Source organism: Thermobia domestica, chromosome 6 (genome assembly GCF_964235325.1).
Source record: "Thermobia domestica chromosome 6, izTheDome1.hap1.1, whole genome shotgun sequence".
In the NCBI taxonomy this organism is placed as follows: domain Eukaryota; kingdom Metazoa; phylum Arthropoda; class Insecta; order Zygentoma; family Lepismatidae; genus Thermobia; species Thermobia domestica.
In genome coordinates this window covers 16,649,354-16,666,861 of record NC_137459.1, presented here as the reverse complement: position 1 = coordinate 16,666,861, position 17,508 = coordinate 16,649,354, and positions in this window count along the sequence as shown.

Here is a 17,508-nt window from a genome sequence, read left to right as displayed (position 1 = left end):
TCTACTTCTATAGACTTAGGCCGTTATTTAAATTATTAATCAAGAAATGAAACTTAAATGACAATAACTGAAATAAACTACAAAGTGCGGTTGCGTTTTATGATATGAATATTTTCACATTTTCCACTGCTATCTAGAAGTTTAAATATTTTGAGTCACAGGCATTTCTCAATGTTTCTGAATTGTTGTGAACCTTATATATATGAGCGGATCGGTTGAACAATAATAATAAGAGCCACTTCCATTGAGATTGAGTTATTAGGTAGAATAGGTTGTGATCAAACTAAAAAAGAGTATGCAGGTAATTTTATTTCGGAAATGTACATATGCAGATGATAAGGAAAGCTTGTTTGGTATGTGTCATTGCATTGAATTGAATGGGAATGTTGAACGATTTTTTCCAGCTTACTCCAAAGTTAGAAAATGAGACTACCATTATGTTCCCCTGAGCCGCTCGTAGAAGGAAACTTATAATCTATGGACACTGAGTGCTCACTGAATTGTAACCACTACTCCACACAAGAAAATGTGGCCAGCAGCCGAGCTGATTACATGACGTCCCTTACTAGTAGTATTGCAGAGAAAGAACAGACCCGAGGCTATATGTTGGCAGACAGTACACTATTATAATAGTAGGTGTTCAAGATTTATCCGTATTCCAATAGGACATGATTTTATACCCGAGCAATAGGTGTGTCAATAACCCAGGCAGCAATACTTGTGGGATGGGCCCGTTTCTGTGTAGTGAAGGTGTACAAGGAGTGGGAAGAAAATGGGGGTAACGGCTTCAGTAGACGGAACTGCAGGGGCGTAGGGAAGTTAAAATCGTGAGGTTAGCATAGCATCAAACAGCTTGTGACAGCCAAATGAACCACCAGTGTCTAGGAATTACGTGACCAATACAAATACCTATATCCCATGGTTATGCAGTACCTATATCCCATGCAACTTTACAGCTTACAGTGGCACGATCTAGGTTAGTGCGTAGACGATCTAGGTTACTTGTCACCAGCTCTTATGGACTCGTAACCGCCGACTTCGTCGCGTTTGGGCACAAGAACACGCTAACTGGACCGTAGATAATTGGAAAAGGGTGTTGTTGGTCCGATAAATTACGGTTTGTGCTACTCCTCTCAGACAGGCGTGTGCATATGTGACGCGAACAGAACAAAGTTATGTACCCCCTCGTGCATGGTGCGTACTATACAGGCAGGAGGAGGCGGATATATGGTTTGGAAATGCTTCTGTTGGTATGAACTGGAAACGTTGGTGAGCATGGACCACAGCGAGACATCCGTTGTGTACTTGCATGTGTTAAAGGATCACGTACACTTCTATCCACATGAAGACGACATTTTCCAGGACGATAATGCACGGTGTCACCAAGCTAGGGACTGACTTAAGGAACATTCCACGGAGCTGTAGCATATGAATTGGTCCCCTAACTCACCTGAAATTAATCCTATAGAACATTTATAGGATGTTGTGATACGAGCTCTTCGCATCATGACTCATGCACCGATATATGTGAGCTCAATGTGGGATGCCATCATGAATACATTGTGTCAGACCCCCGTAGGAACATATCAGCGACTACCAGAATCCATGCGAAGCCGTGTCCAAGCCGTCCTCTGAGCAAAAGATCGGCCAACAAATTACTAGATAGGTGGTCGCAATTCAGTGAGCACTCAGTGTAAATTATGATGTTAAATGTACAAGATAGCTAATTAGAAGAAACATATTGCTGAAAAACGTGATTTTGTAACATATTAAAATTTTTCAATCATTTACAGTTTTGTTTCAAAATTGAAAATCTTATCGCTTGTGTAACGTTAGAAAATTTACCCATGCTCAAGCTGTTAGGATTATGTAGAAAATATAGGTTTGCTTTATCATCAAATTGTAGTAGCCTATTGTAAAGCGCTAAAGCACAACAATATCAATAAGGTGTGAATATTTATTCACTCATTTTGCAAATATACCTGTAGAGTTTTTTATTAACAATTTAAAGTAGATCCTACCTTTGGAATCCTTCGTTTCTCTTAGTTATGAAGAGAGTAGACCAAATATATGCTGGTAAAGCAAAAGTTAACTTACGGTTCTATTGAAAGAGCTGTTTTAAGGGAGCCATAGACACACACAGTTCCATGAACAACATGCATGAAAGATTTGTTTTATCATGTATGTTTGACGATTTTTTTTCTACACACGTACTAACTTGCCAACGACGTTGACATTACGGAGGAAAGGGTCACGTGATTTTGTCCGCTGTTGTGATTGGAAGACCTAAATACGTACAAAACAACAAACTTCCATGAACAAGAACATACACGATAAACATTCCTGAAAAACGTCAACACCATCATGCATGTTTATAGATTTTGAAAACTTTCAACATGCATGAACGAGACCATACACGATCAACTTGTCTGTGGTTTTATCATTTTTCATGCATGTTGGAGGGTTTCTTCATGCACGTGGCCCTTTAGTTTTGCTAAGAAACCGAAAGATATTAACAGGTTAACCAGAATAGGTAACCTGTCAATCAATGTTAGGAAAAAAATAGATAATCACATTACTAAATTCAATTGGACGCGATTTAAGCTACTACAGAACTTAATTGTTCTTAGCTGACTTTCGAAGAACTCCCCCTTCTGGCAACTGAAACTACTACCATAAATTTTGATGGTGGGCCTACTTTTAGCTAAACTGGGTGGGCCAAAGTTTGCCAGTCCACCATAGGTCATTTAACTACATTAATTCAAGAAACGTTATTGTTTCTGTGAGAAGTAACAGATTTTACATATAAATTATATTGTCAATCATATTCTTAATTTCTGTTTATTTATTTATTTTGGTAATATCTTCCAATTAATAAACTGAAAAATTATCAGATAATGGTAAAAGTGGGACCTAGTTTCGTAGCGGATTTCATCTTGCATTTTAGTTTGCGACAATCTGCATAGCATTTACGATTGTTTTGCGTTGCGTTGGTGTCTGCAAATACCAATACTGATGCGGAATGAAGCCCCTGATCGTACATGAGGTAAGCATTTAGCGAATGAAACATGTTGTAGAACAAATTAAGTATTTTTCGTCGGTTCAGTGTTTCGACAATTATACTTTGTACACAAAATACTACATCTGTCCCTTGTAGTTAGTGTTGCCAATCTGCTAAGATGATATGGGACATAACATATAAAATTATTATATCTTTTGTTTCCGCTCACAGCTTTCAGTATTGCTGTTATTGCATTTTATTCCTCAATATGTATTATTATTATTATTATTATTATTATTATTATTATTATTATTATTATTAGTAGTAGTAGTAGTAGTAGTAGTAGTAGTAGTAGTAGTAGAAGTAGTAGTGGTAGTAGTAGTAGTAGTAGTGATATTATTAATTACAACAAGCTGTAAATGTTGCTCGCAATTGTGTTACAGCCAGGAGTAAAAGTGGATCTGAAATTTTAGGGGGACGGTAGGTAGCGGCATGACGTCACGCCGTTCCCTGCCTATCTTTTCCCATTGTATTTTCTAGGAACTGGTAGAGATGCGCACGAGACAAGATTTGTGGCTGTCTCGTCTCGAAAATGTGCTGTAAAAGTAATGTCTCGACTCGAAAAATGTATATTTCTCTATTGGAAGAGCGTGTCTCGACTCGAATTTTGTCAGGAAAATCCTGTCTCGACTCGTCTCGTGCGCATCCCTAGGAACTAGGGGGATGCCATGCATATTATTTGAAGGTGCGGGGACGGCGTGCCCCCGCACTTTTCCCCTGGTTACAGCATCTGTATATCAAACAAAACCAGGAGTCAATTCCTTACCTATCTAGTACATTTTCCCCGTCTCCTTTAGCCTAACCGGCATAACCGTGGGACGTACGACGTAAAACTCAAAGATTTCATTTTTCATTTTAGTGCATTTTCTTTTAACAATTCATCTGGAAGTAATAACAACTGCATGTGTAACATTTTAGTAGTATTCTTAAAATATGATAAATACAATATAAACAAGCTTAGCTATATTTTGAAAATGTCATAGAAAACCTGGACAGGATTTAGTTTTTATTAAAATTTATATTCAAAGAAACTAATTTTTCTGAACCATTTATCTATCTAAGTGTTTTGTTTCCCAATGTTTGGAAGAAATCTATCATGTCTGTCCCAAAGTTTAGATATTACTTTTCTTCATGCAATGAACAATTCATTCAGTTTTCAAGGACGTCCAGGAATTCTTTCGCAAATTTCCATGATTTTTAGATACCATCTAATAATCGTATACGCTAGGAACGCTGTTTCTATAGTAACCTTGACATTACCTGTTTACAAGTTCATGTATTTGTGACATCTAGTGGTTGTAAAATCAACGAGAGTTTCGACAAGCAACTCTGGTCCCATCTTGTGGCAATTTTTAGTATTAAATGTTCCAGGTAATAGATATGTGTCCAGCCATCAGGTGCGTAAAGCTTTGGGGTAGGATCCAATAATACGAGCCACTAAAAGAAAGGAGGGCAAAACGAATCAGTTAACTTCAACACCCTGCAGTGACAACTAAAATTAGGATAAGAGAAACTAAAACTTTGAAGAGATATTTTTTGTTATTAAACTTCCAAATAATAATATAAGAATAATTAGAATCTCATATACATAACTGATATTACGTAGTAACTAAACTATTTCAATTTATTCACTTTGTCCCAATGGTCGGGTAAAGCGGATCATAATAGTGGGGGAAAGTGAATATGCAAAAACTCACATATTAAAGGCCAGAGTTTAATACAAATATGCAAAATATAAGTTTTATATAAGAATATATAGGCCTATATATTCTATAATAATAAAAGACCTATCACCTAAATGAACTGCTTGACAAAAATACTGAAGTTCTTAACATTTTGAGAGTATTGGTGTAATGCAATTAAATACGGAATTGGATCTACACTAGGTTTACATACATACTAGACCTAAACATATTCAAAGAGCTCAAGTCCATATAGGTCTACTTTCTTATGAAATATGCAGTGTTCTATGCGTCTAGTTTCTTTTAATCTAAAGTAACCTTAATGACAACAATCTGCGTAACAGCAAACAAACTGAAGAAAACAAATTAGGGCGTAGAATATCACATCACATGCTTGCTTTACACAGATCACAAACGTAAATGGGGGCCGCGATGGCTCAGTGGTAGAGCGTTTACCTCTGGTGCTTGGGGTCTCGGGTTCAAACCCTGCTCCCGCCAAGTGAACTTTGTGGTGGTCAAACACCGTATGCGTGGGTTTTCTCGGGGTTCTCCCACTTTCTTCATTCCACCATTTCATTCATATCCCATCACCACTGTCTCCTTTAGCCTAACCGGCATAACCGTGGGACGTAAAACTCAAAAATTTCATTTCATTTTTTTCACAAACGTAAATGTCTTGAGTTTTATAATCAGTGCAATTTTCGTGAGAATATGACAGACAAATAGAGCACTGGATCCAGTTTCGATAGGTGAGTGTGAAAAACATTCATGATGAAACTTGCACTGGTAACTACCGTCTTCCTCTGAAAATTTTGGAAATAGTTTTTTTCTTTGTAATTCCAGATGCACTTGGTATTTCTATAGCAGCAGCAAAAAATATTTCTTTTTGCAGAAATATCTTGATCAGTACATTTCCCTTTTTCTGGTAATTCTTTCAAGGAAAATGCACTAGTACTTCCTTTGGTAGACTTAGTAGACATGCTATACTTCTTCGCACTCTTGTTTTGTAGAGATTTCTTGACAGTGAATCGCTATTCTCTTTGCCCCACACTGACACAAGAAACAAAAGAACATCTACAGCATATGGACTGCGTAGTTACGATTACTTCCAAATATGATAATGAAAGTAAGATCCCACACCAGGGCCGGCGCTAGCAGTTTTGCCGCCCTGGGCCGTACTTTCAAATGCCGCCTCTTCAATCTGCAAACCTTATTTTGACAAAGGACGTTCAGGTATTAAGAAAAAGTAAGATGACATATTTAAAAATATGTATGAAAAGGAAAAGTAAACAAAAAAATTAAACTACCTCTCTCGAATGCTTACGTAATATTTTAAACGACTCCATACATGACACAATATTCAGTATGATCGATTTCGCTGTACGTGATATACAGCAGGGCATACAGAAAATTATATATATATATATATATATATATATATATATATATATATATATATATATATATATATATGCTTTAGTCCGACTAAGAATTTTAATTTTTTTTTTAATTTTTAAGCTTAGTTTATATCAAAAGGTATTTTCAATAATGTGGAGCATGAAGATAATATAGTGAATCAGATATTACGGCAAAAGTAAGTGATTAGCCTAAGTCTTATAGCGTACTAAAATACAATAGAAATACACAAATTTTACATATCTTAATTGAAAAAAAACTTTTCTTGCTTTCATATGAGCAAATTCCTTTATCACATTCGCGTAGTCCAATGTTTCAGCCAATTCGTGTTCCATTGATATCATCACTAGACCACCTAGGCGTGTTTCAGATATGGAAGAACGTAGACAGTTTTTAACAAGCTTAGAGTAAGTTTCGAAAAACTTCTTTCTCTACTTGCCACTGTTACTGGTAAGGTAAACAAAATCATAACTGCAACACTGACATTGGGAGCAAAGCCATATTCTTAATTAATTTTAGTCTCTTTTGTTGAACTTTTAGGCTTAATTATAGCCGATAATAGTTTCAGTTCGTCTTTCAAATCACTGGGGTTAATATCTTTCGATTCTTCACGTATTAAAGTGCAGGCACTTCTCAGACAAAAGTTCAGGTGGCAATCTTTCAGATTACTTATATCATAAATAAAATCGAAATACTCGCTGTGATGTTTAAGTTGCCCAAACCTTTTTCTTAAAGCTAACACAATGAAGTAAGTAGAACTTTGAAATAAAAATCGATCTTGTATTTTGTTTTGCGGATCTTTAATAGCTTCATCCTCTGCCTCGTACTGAAACTGTCTCTTTTTCTTTCGACTTCGAGCATGCACTGTATTACCTATCTGTGGATAATCCATACTGATGCCAACTCCATCGCATCAACTAAGTAAGGTTGAAACTTTGCATAATATCTGCTCCTCTTAAAGTATTTAGATATATTTTGAAGAAACTCGACTGCATCCGAATCAGTGCTTTGGAGACTTTTGCTTACTATGTTTATGTGAAGTGAAAAGCCATACCAGATAACGAGTGAGCAAAGAAAGTAAAGCCACGCAGCTGGTTTGCTATACATAGAGAATCGCAGGCGACCATTCTGTTTGTTCTATTGTTATTACTTATTTGAAGTAAGGCATCATAAACCTCTCCTATTTGATATCTAAGTGAAGTTAGAGCATCAATTCGGCTCTCCCACCGTGTGGTGCTGAATAGTTTTAAAGTGAGGCTGCTAATATGTTCCTTTAATATGGCCCAACGTTGAACTGACGCAGAAAAGGAGTCATAAACTTTTTTAACTATACAAAAAAAATGAAACGGTGGACTGAGGTGTTCTGGTTGCATCGTTAACGACAAAGTTTAGTAAAGGAACATAAAAGACTTGGGAATTTATTTCTAATATCCTCTTCTGAATACCTGAATGTTTGCTTTTCATATTGGAACTATTGTCATATCTTTGACCGTTCTTGTCTTCGATAGGAAGTTCATTTCCTTTAGCTGTTTAATTATTACTTCTGTCAGTCCTAGACCAGTGGTGTCTGTTACTGGTACGAAACCAAGAAAGTGTTCGCAATTTTTTACAAAGCACTCTTCATTACTGTATGTAATTTGTACAAAACGATTGTTGTCATTTGCTCTGTACCAGAAATATCTGGTGTACAGTTTATTATTACACTATAATATGTTGCAGCTCTCAACAAAGACAATATTTTACTTTCAATTCACTCACTAAGAATTGGAATAATTTCATTTTGAACATCTTTTCCTTAGTAATGGTGCTATTTATTTTGTCCTCTCATGGTTCTTTTAATGTGTTCGGCCATGACGCTGTCAAACTTATATTGCTTAAATATAAAAACAATTATATATAAGGTGTTCTGTAAAATATATATTGTTGATAAGATATGAAAAATTTGTAAATTGGTTAAAAACTCGCTGCTAGAACCTAAATGTCTCTAGGTGTTGTAGGCTAGAACCGCCTGTCTCAAGTGGGGTTGTACCTTTTGTATATTTGGAGTGGAGCGTTAGGATATTGCTGAATAGAAAAAATTATATATATATATATATATATATATATATATATATATATATATATATATAAAAGACACTTGATAATCTTATCCGCCCTAGTTGAAAACCTTATCTACGCCGCTGCAAGGGAAATATTGAACGAGATAGCTGTGGCTAGTAGTTTGATCATTGAAAATGAGGGGGAATGCTTTGAATTTCCTGAGTGAGTATTTTCCTGAATGTGAGTGAATTAAGTTTAATTACATTCTCAGGTGAACAAAATTTTATTCTTCCATGTGGGCCTATTATGAACCATTATATTTTGATATTATTCTTTCTTTTTCAAATTTTGGCGCCCACTAGATGTGCCGCCCTGGGCGGTGGCACGGCTCGACCCCCCTCGCGCCGGCCCTGTCCCACACTATCCATGCATGTCATGTTGGCAAACATTTTACGGAATAGTAAGAAAAGATTTTGAAAACCTAACGATGTGATTTTTTTTTTTAGCAAACTGCGTATTTTCTTTTCTTCTTCTCTCTAGTGGAAACAACAACACGTAGACATTAGGCATTAACGTTTTTCTCTTCTTTCAATAGTGACGTCATAAGCTTGGTCAATCATTTCCTGTCATCTATATTCAGTTGACTGTAAATTGCGTTATTCGCTTTGCCTGATATATTCATTTTGCCTCCCCTTCTTCTACGTCTATGTAGTATTGAACGGGTATTATCCTGCACCAGAAAAGACAATAAGTAATTATAAAATATTTTCAGAAAAAATGGTAAAACTAGATTGTTTTTTATAAGAGAAAGGGTACATATCAAGTGTAAGATTAAATTTTTATACTACATTAAAACTAGAAAGACCAAGGGGGTCAATTTTGCCTGCGAGTTCTTTTTTATTTAATTTATATGGATTAATATACAATCAGGATTCTCTTTTTTCTGTTATTCTTCCTTTTGATGAAAGTTTCATTTTCGCCTTTTTTCACTTGGAATATACTGCATTGTTTTTCTTTGTAAAAAAAAAATAATTCATGTTATGCAAGCTGATTTGGCCCCTATTTGGTCATAGGTGTTACCCATCTTTGTTTTCCCCAAAATTTCTTTCATTTGCTTTTTATATCTAAAACTTGTGTCCATTTTTTTTAAAAAAAAATGTTACTTTTCTCCTTTATATAAACACTTAGGCTTTCATAGAACTTGTCAATTGTTAGTTGTAATAATGGTTTTCTGCATAGTATTATAAGAAATTTGGTATAATACGTAAGCAGTCTTACGCACTGCATTTAGCCCGTTATTTACCAAACCAGCTCGGGCAAATTTGACCCCCTTCCCCTTGGTTCTTCACGTAGAAGATGGGAGCAAGGACTTTCTAGGGTCAATCATTTCTCTGTTAAACAAGTATGGTTTTACTGAGAAAGTGCAGAAATATATGTTAAGTTAGGAAGTTTTCTGGGAGGCGAGGGGTCCAGACCCAGTGGACCACCCCCCGCGTGTGCGCCCCTGGTGTCCAGTGTTTCAATTTCAAAATTTATTAAAGTGCTGAAGTACAAATTTAGGTACGAATACATTTTAAACAGTATTAGGGAACACCAAGCAGAATGCAATCCGTTAATTCCATCTATAAAGAAAGTGAGAAGCGTGGATTTAGGATTCTCTGGTAAACCGTACATACTTCAGCGTGTCACCTAATTATGAAATATGTTACGCCAAAACAAGTTTTCATCTCTATTGTGAATATATGGTGTAACCTGAACAGGAGCGTAGTAACTGGGGGGAAGGGGCAGTTGGCATCATGAATTGTGAAGGGGCAAGGACCATACTTCCCTACCATGATTCTCTATCAAGATGTCCTTATTCAAGATCATTGATGATAATTTAAGCTAGATCGTGTTTCTGAAAGTCTGTAGTAGTATTTGCAGAAGAACTATGTCGTAAATATATTTGGTTCAAGGGATTCCGTTTTCTAAATTTAGTCCTTTATATTAATACTATTCTTTAATAAGCACCAACATTATTACTTCAAATTCAAAAATAGATGTACTGTATGCACTGTACGCACATACATTTAGTGTTATATATTTTGAAATTACATAACTCTAAGACTATTTAATAAGACCAGTAAATCGAAAACAAATTATGAATCAATTCAAAAAAAAATAATAAAAAGGAAGATATTTCTTACATTTTCCTCTATTAAACCACAAAAAATCAACACTTTGGGACTAAATGTTAACTTATAGTTGAAACCACCCTATTGTCAGAGCATGAATTCGGTATATTTTTTCTGAAACTTTTAACTGAATGATAGGAAGTTAAGAACACATGACAATATTATTGACAGTTAGTGGTGGCTCAGTGGTAGAGCGTTCACCTCTGGCGCATGGGGTCCCTAGTTCGATCCCAGCTCACGCCAGGTGAGTTTTGTGGTGGACAAACACCATGTGGGTTTTCTCGGGGTTCTCCAGTTTCCTTCCACTTTATTTGATGCACCATTGCGTTCATTTCTCATTACCACCGTCTGTTCTAACCTAGCCGGCATAACCATGGGACGTAAAACTGAAAGATTTCATGGGCCGCGGTGGCTCAGTGGTAGAGCGTTCACCTCTGGTGCGAGGGGTCCCGGGTTCGATCCCAGCCCCCGCCAAGTGAACTTTGTGTTGGACAAACACCGTGTGCGTGGGTTTTCTCGGGGTTCTCCCGTTTCCTCCCACTTTCTTCATTCCACCATTTCATTCATTACTCATCATCACCGTCTCCTTTAGCCTAACCGGCATAACCGTGGGACGTAAAACTCAAAGATTTCATTTCATTTTTTGAAAGATTTCATTTCATTTCATATTGACAGTTTTGACAGTTTAGCGTGAAACTTGGACTACAAGAGGAAGGCTTTGATTGGTCCTGGAAGCACCGGAACTTCGTTTTCCGATTGCACTTTCACTTAAGACTAAGGGTAAAGACATACCGAAGACACCTCGCGATCGAGGTCGAGGTTTAAGTCGCGGTCGCTACCTCGACGTTTAGGTCGCTATAGATGAAGGGCGCGCATAGCGAGAAAGTCGCACCCTCACTGTAAGTTCTCAGTTTAAGGAGAAACATTACTGCGACGCGTGTGAAATTATTGCATAAAAATCACTGCAAAATGACATTTTGAAATTGACAGAACACAACAGTTTATAAATAGGGATGGACGCGAGACATGAGAAATGCTAAAGTCTCGTATCTTTTTTCGTAAAAATATTTGAATCTCATCTCTTGTCCATCTCTATCAATAAATCAAAAACTTTTACATTTTTTTCAATTTTCTGTGAAAAAAATACCCTCTTTCAGCACTCAGGCGAGAAATAATTTCCCAGTAATATTAAAAAAAAAAAAAAAAACTGATATGTTCTCAGGTTTCGAGGTAGAGGAAGTATTAACTTCAGCAAATGAAATTTTGTCACTGCAATTTCATTATTCGACGTTTCCTCCCTACGGATACGTGTCTGTCTTTACAGGTATTTCTTTACCTTATATCAATAACGAATTTGGAAGAAACCCTGTTTTATTAATCTCGGAATTGGGAGGGGGCATGGAATTTTTAAACATAGATATGATTCACAGTAGCTTCTTTTTTCTTTAAAAAATCACAATTTACGGACTTCAGCACGAAAGCGCCCTCCCTGAAACAGCCACTGTTTTATATAACAATAAGATACAGTATAACTCTCAAATAAATATCAATAACTTATCTGACATTCCGATTTCAGTTGCTATTTTCTTCTATTCTCTATTTAAAACGTGCCTTTTATGTTTGTGCCTCTTATCTCACATTGCTGGAATATTCCTCACTAGTTCTATTACTACGTCTTTCATAATCAAATTTAATAGTGCAGCAAAACCTCTCGAGCATAGACACACACAATCCTCTGCAGACGAAATTCTAAACAAATGAAGACTTTATTCCGTGCAGATCTTCAGGGAAAACCAATGAGAACATGAGCTACAGCAATGCTTCCGCTGAACATCGATGTAAAAACAAACTCGGTTGTTTATCATCGCGACCACTAATTCACCCTCGCGGTCGACCTCTAGGTCGCGTCGTATCGTACATCTTCGGCATGCGCTTACCCATTTGAATCCATGTGTTTGTGCCAATATCGAGGATGCGACCGCGACTTAAACCTCGACCTTGATCGCGAGGTGTCTTCCGTATGTTTCTACCCTTAGAAAGCGTTCCTGCTTTCTTCCATACTGGCTACACGACCTGTCCACCCGAGCCTCCTGGACTTGATAACCCTAATTATGTTTGGAAAACGATATAAATTATGCGGGATACGGACAAAATCTCGCGGCCGAAACATCGCCGCCCAAAATCTCGCCGGCGAAAACCTTGCGGGACAAAATCTCGCCGGGCCAAAACCTCGCGTGGCCAAAACCTCGCCGCCCAAAAACCTCGCGTGGCCGAAACCTCGCCGCCCAAAACCTCGCGGGACAAAATCTCGCCGGGTCAAAACCTCGCGTGGCCAAAACCTCGCCGCCCAAAACCTCGCGGGACAAAATCTCGCCGGGCCAAAACCTCGCCGCCCAAAATCTCGCCGGGCCAAAACCTCGCCGCGAATGAAACTTTTCTTTAAAATTTATCCAATGTGTTTCTTAATATGCAATTCCACATTACAAATAATAATAATAATAAGATACAAAACATCGTGTGCGTGGGCTTTCTCGGGTTATTCCCGTTTCCTCTCACTTTCTTTAATCGATCATTTCCTTCATCCTGGTCATCTACGTCTCCTTTAACCTATAGGACATAATCAAGGGACGTCGTAAAAACTCATATATTATTTCATACTTTCATAAATATTATTAGATTTTGGTTAAAATTTTAAGTTTTTGGATGTTCCAAAGTTCACGAAACTAACCTCGTTAGTTGTCATTACTTTCCTTATGCAAACTTTCTTTCTCTATAACTAGTTTAAAAATATCCTGTTGCCCTACCTTCACATTGAAATCCTCTAATACAGAAATAGAATTTTCATATGATATCGCGGGACTTGGTCAAATACCCATGATACTTCTTCTGAAGCAGCATCTTTTATACCGTCATCCTTATCATCTGTTGGAACATTTACATTTTGGTCAGGCGAGATTTTGGGTATGGCGATATTTTGGGGCGCGAGGTTTTGGCCCGCGAGGTTTTGGGTGGCGAGGTTTTGGCCCCGCGAGATTTTGGCCCGCGACGTTTTGGGCGGCGACGTTTTGGCCAGGCGGGGTTTTGGCCTGGCGAGATTTTGTCCCGCGAGGTTTTGGGCGGCGAGGTTTTGGCCAGGCGAGGTTTCGGTCTGGCGAGATTTTGGGCCGCGAGGTTTTGGGAGGCGAGGTTTTGGCCAGGCGAGGTTTTGGTCCGCGAGGTTGTCGCCGCGAGGTTCTGGCCGCGAGGTTTTGTACCCAAACCAAATTATGCAGTTCTTCGTTAGGAAGTTTCCGCTATGCCCCATTTCCATTCCTCTTGGGTCCAAATATTCATCTTAGGATCTTGTTTTTAAACACTCTTAGTCTGTGTTCTTCCTTCAGAGTAAGTAGCCATATTTTGCAACCATACAGCACAACAGACATGATTATCGTTTTATCCCTGTTCCTTTACATGTCAAAAAGCACACACATTTAGATTGTATGTTTTCGATTTTGTTTACATATTTCTTACTATTAGAACCCCATTTTATCGCTGTATATTCCACCTCAGACCTTATAGGGAGTGTAATGTTTTGAGTGCATTAGCGTTAGAATAATTAGCTCCTATGCTAACCACAAAGCTAAGGATCCTAAAGGACTCACCAACTACTCTGTTAACATGAATATCGAATGATAGGTTTAACTACAGAGTGACTCCAAGATCAGTTATGTAATCCATTGTGACAATTGGCGTTTCATTAATAGTATGCTTGTTAAATTCAGCAAACGATCAATAATTGGGGGTATTTATTCTGTTGGAAAAGATTGTTATTTATTTATATAATTACTGTATACACACAAACAAATACGCTTGTATAGTTTGGTGTTTGTTTTTCAACAGTGAAACGCAATCACCTAATATTGACACAGGTACTCCCTGCAGTTACGCGCTTATAGTGATCGCAGGGACTCACGAAACTTGGCCTAGATATACCAATTTCAGCATCCAATAGAATAGAAGCGTGTTTCCCGGTAAACTGCCACCCATGAAATTTTGCTAGGGATGGCCAGAACCGGTTCCAGGCGAAACCAGTTTTCAGTTCTGAACGGATCTGGTTCTAGAAGATCCGGTTCCGGAACCGGTTTTTCGGATCCAGGTCTGGAACCGGTTCCTAGGATCCGGTTCTGGAACCAGATTTTCGGTTCCAGGTCTGGAACCGGATTTTTGGATCCAGGTCTGGAACCGGTTCCAAAACTATGTGGCCATCCCTACGCTAAACCCGAGCTGCTGCCAGGCTTTGAGCAGTGTGCTAGATGAAATGGTGGAAGCGACAGGCAGGCGCTCATTCGGCTACCGCTTGTCTCATTTGCCTAGTGCTTGGGGTCCCGGGTTCGATCACAGCCCCCGCCAAGTGAACTTTGTGGTGGACAAACACCGTGTGCGTGGGTTTTCTCGGGGTTCTCCTGTTTCCTCCCACTTTCTTCATTCCACCATTTCATCCATTTCTCATCATCACCGCCTCCTTTAGCCAAACCGGCATAACCGTGGGACGTAAAACTTCAAGATTTCATTTCATTTCATTTTCTCATTTGCCTAAACAGTGTAACTGGCAAACTCGTTGACTAAACAGGCAAACTGGCAAACTCATTTGGCTAAACACCCACTGCTGGACCAAAATTTTTTTCTGGGGGGCACAAGCGGGTCTGGGCGGGAAAAGCACAAGCGTGTGGTCCCCTTTGCAGTGTTTTGAAGGTGAACTTTGCGCCTCCTTTACGGGTCTTTGGGGACTTTCGGATCCAGGTCTGGAACTGGTTCCTAAGATCAGGTTCTAGAATCGGGTTTTCGGATTCAGTTTTGGAACCGGTTCCTAAGATCCGGTTCTGGAATCGGGTTTTCAGATCGAGGTCTGGAACTTGTTCCGGAACCAGTTCTGAAAACCGGATCTCCAAGAACCGGTTCCGCCGGACCCGAAACTTTGTTGCTATCCCTAAATTTTGCCAGTGTTATCTCTCGTTCTGTACGGAGAAGATCTCCTGAGGGTGTCAGATAGCCGCTAAGTTTCGTTTTGTTGTTGTTGTTGTTTTTTTATATTTTTGCTGTTATTATTGTCACCATTTAATACAAATAATTGTTAGTGTTCGTGTTGCAGTTCTTTAAGTCCTGTTTTTTATCGCTCGTTTGCCATGTTTTGTAACATTGATTGGCAACGTTGTTAGTGCACTTCTGATGTTTCACTTTTGCTGAAGTGTGCGTTCGGAAGGGAGCTCCACGAATCGTACCGAATTTTCCCGATCCATCATACACGAGGAAAAGCAGTTCTATGATTTGTGTATAGCCTAAGCTTCAGCAGTCGTTGCGGTCACTATAGTACTTTATAATATTAAAATATTTTTTAAACTTGAAAAGTGATAATTGACGAAGAAATATGAAATTGCTTACGTTAAATTTAGAAATCTTATGTTGTGATTCTTCATTCTGCACAAAATAATAGCAACAATGAATACTAATGCCCAGAAATTGTGAACAGCAAGAACACCACATCTTCCTTACAAAAAGGTAACAAAAAACAAAAAAAGAGTAGTGTTTGGCTGGGGTCCGGATATGTGTTACAGGAGACCAAAATAGGAGACACATATTTTGGCGTTTGGGCCCATGCGCAGAAATTTCCGAAATACGGGGCCGCAAAGTGCCCTACATACCATAGCTAGGAAGCGAATGGCGTTACTTGTGCAGAATGTTGGCCTGGGTTGGAATATATCCAAAGGTATGAGACTTGTGTTTGTTGTTAGGTCCCACAAAAAGGAATGTCGAATGTACAGGGTCCGATATTGGTAGATTTTCAATAAGGCCATGAAGTTGGCGTATGTGGTATCCATGCAATTCTGAACAGATGTTCAGGTGGAACGAGCCGTCAAGGGGGATCTGCTGACCACGAGGGTGTCAACGGAGCGAAAGAATGTTTCCGTTTTTCGCTTGTATTTCTATGGCTAGGATGTGTGGAAACCGGACGGCACACTTCTGTGCAAGAGAGTGAACATTAATATTTAATCGATATGGCGTGTGTTGTCAGGAAACCGAGCACAGTGGCGGAAGTAAAGTTTGCCGCCCTGTCAGATTTTGTCGGAAGATAAACTACATGTCTTCGACTTGGGCTTATAATAGCCATATCCGGATCCCAGCCAAACCAGTTGTGTACAAGTAACGTCAATCGCTTCCTAGTTATAGCATGTAGGGCCACTTTGGGGTCCCGTATTTCGGAAATTTCTGCCTATGGGCCCAAACGCCAAAATACGTGTTTCCTACTTTGGTCTCCTGTAACATATATCCGGACCCAAGCCAAATCGGTTATGTACAAGTAACGTCATTCGCTTCCTAGTTATGGCATGTAGGGCCACTTTGGGATCCCGTATTTCGAAAATTTCTGCGTATGGGCCCAAACGCCAAAATACGTGTCTCCTACTTTGGTCTTCCGTATCACATATCCGGACCTCAGCCAAATCGGTTGTGTACAAGTAACGTCATTCGCTTCCTAGTTATAGCATGTAGGGCCACTTTGGGGTCCCGTATTTCGGAAATTTCTGCCTATGGGCCCAAACGCCAAAATACGTGTCTCCTACTTTGGTCTCCCGTAACACATCAGGACCCCAGCCAAATCGGTTGTGTACAAGTAACGTCATTCGCTTCCTAGTTATAGCATGTAGGGCCACTTTGGGGTCCCGTATTTCGGAAATTTCTGCCTATGGGCCCAAACGCCAAAATACGTGTCTCCTACTTTGGTCTCCCGTAACACATATCCCGACCCCAGCCAAATCGGTTTTTTACACTTAAGACCGTTTCCTCGTTAGATTTACATATAAAATCAACATATTTCACTTATGGTTTTTAACTTCTTTTGTGAAATCAAGTATAGTCATAGGGGTGAGATACCTGAATTCGATTCCCAGCGGGAGCTTACGTCTTGAGAATCTTACATTGAACTATACGTCAACGTCTCATATGGCCTCACTGGTGTACAGGCTATACCTCACTCCTAAACTGAAAATCAAATCAAATCAAAGTATAGCTATGGCTATTTACCATAACGATAATTTCCAAGAATACGTAAGAGCTTTACAATGGTTTAAAACAAAATATTGTAGTCTCTTAAACACTGTTT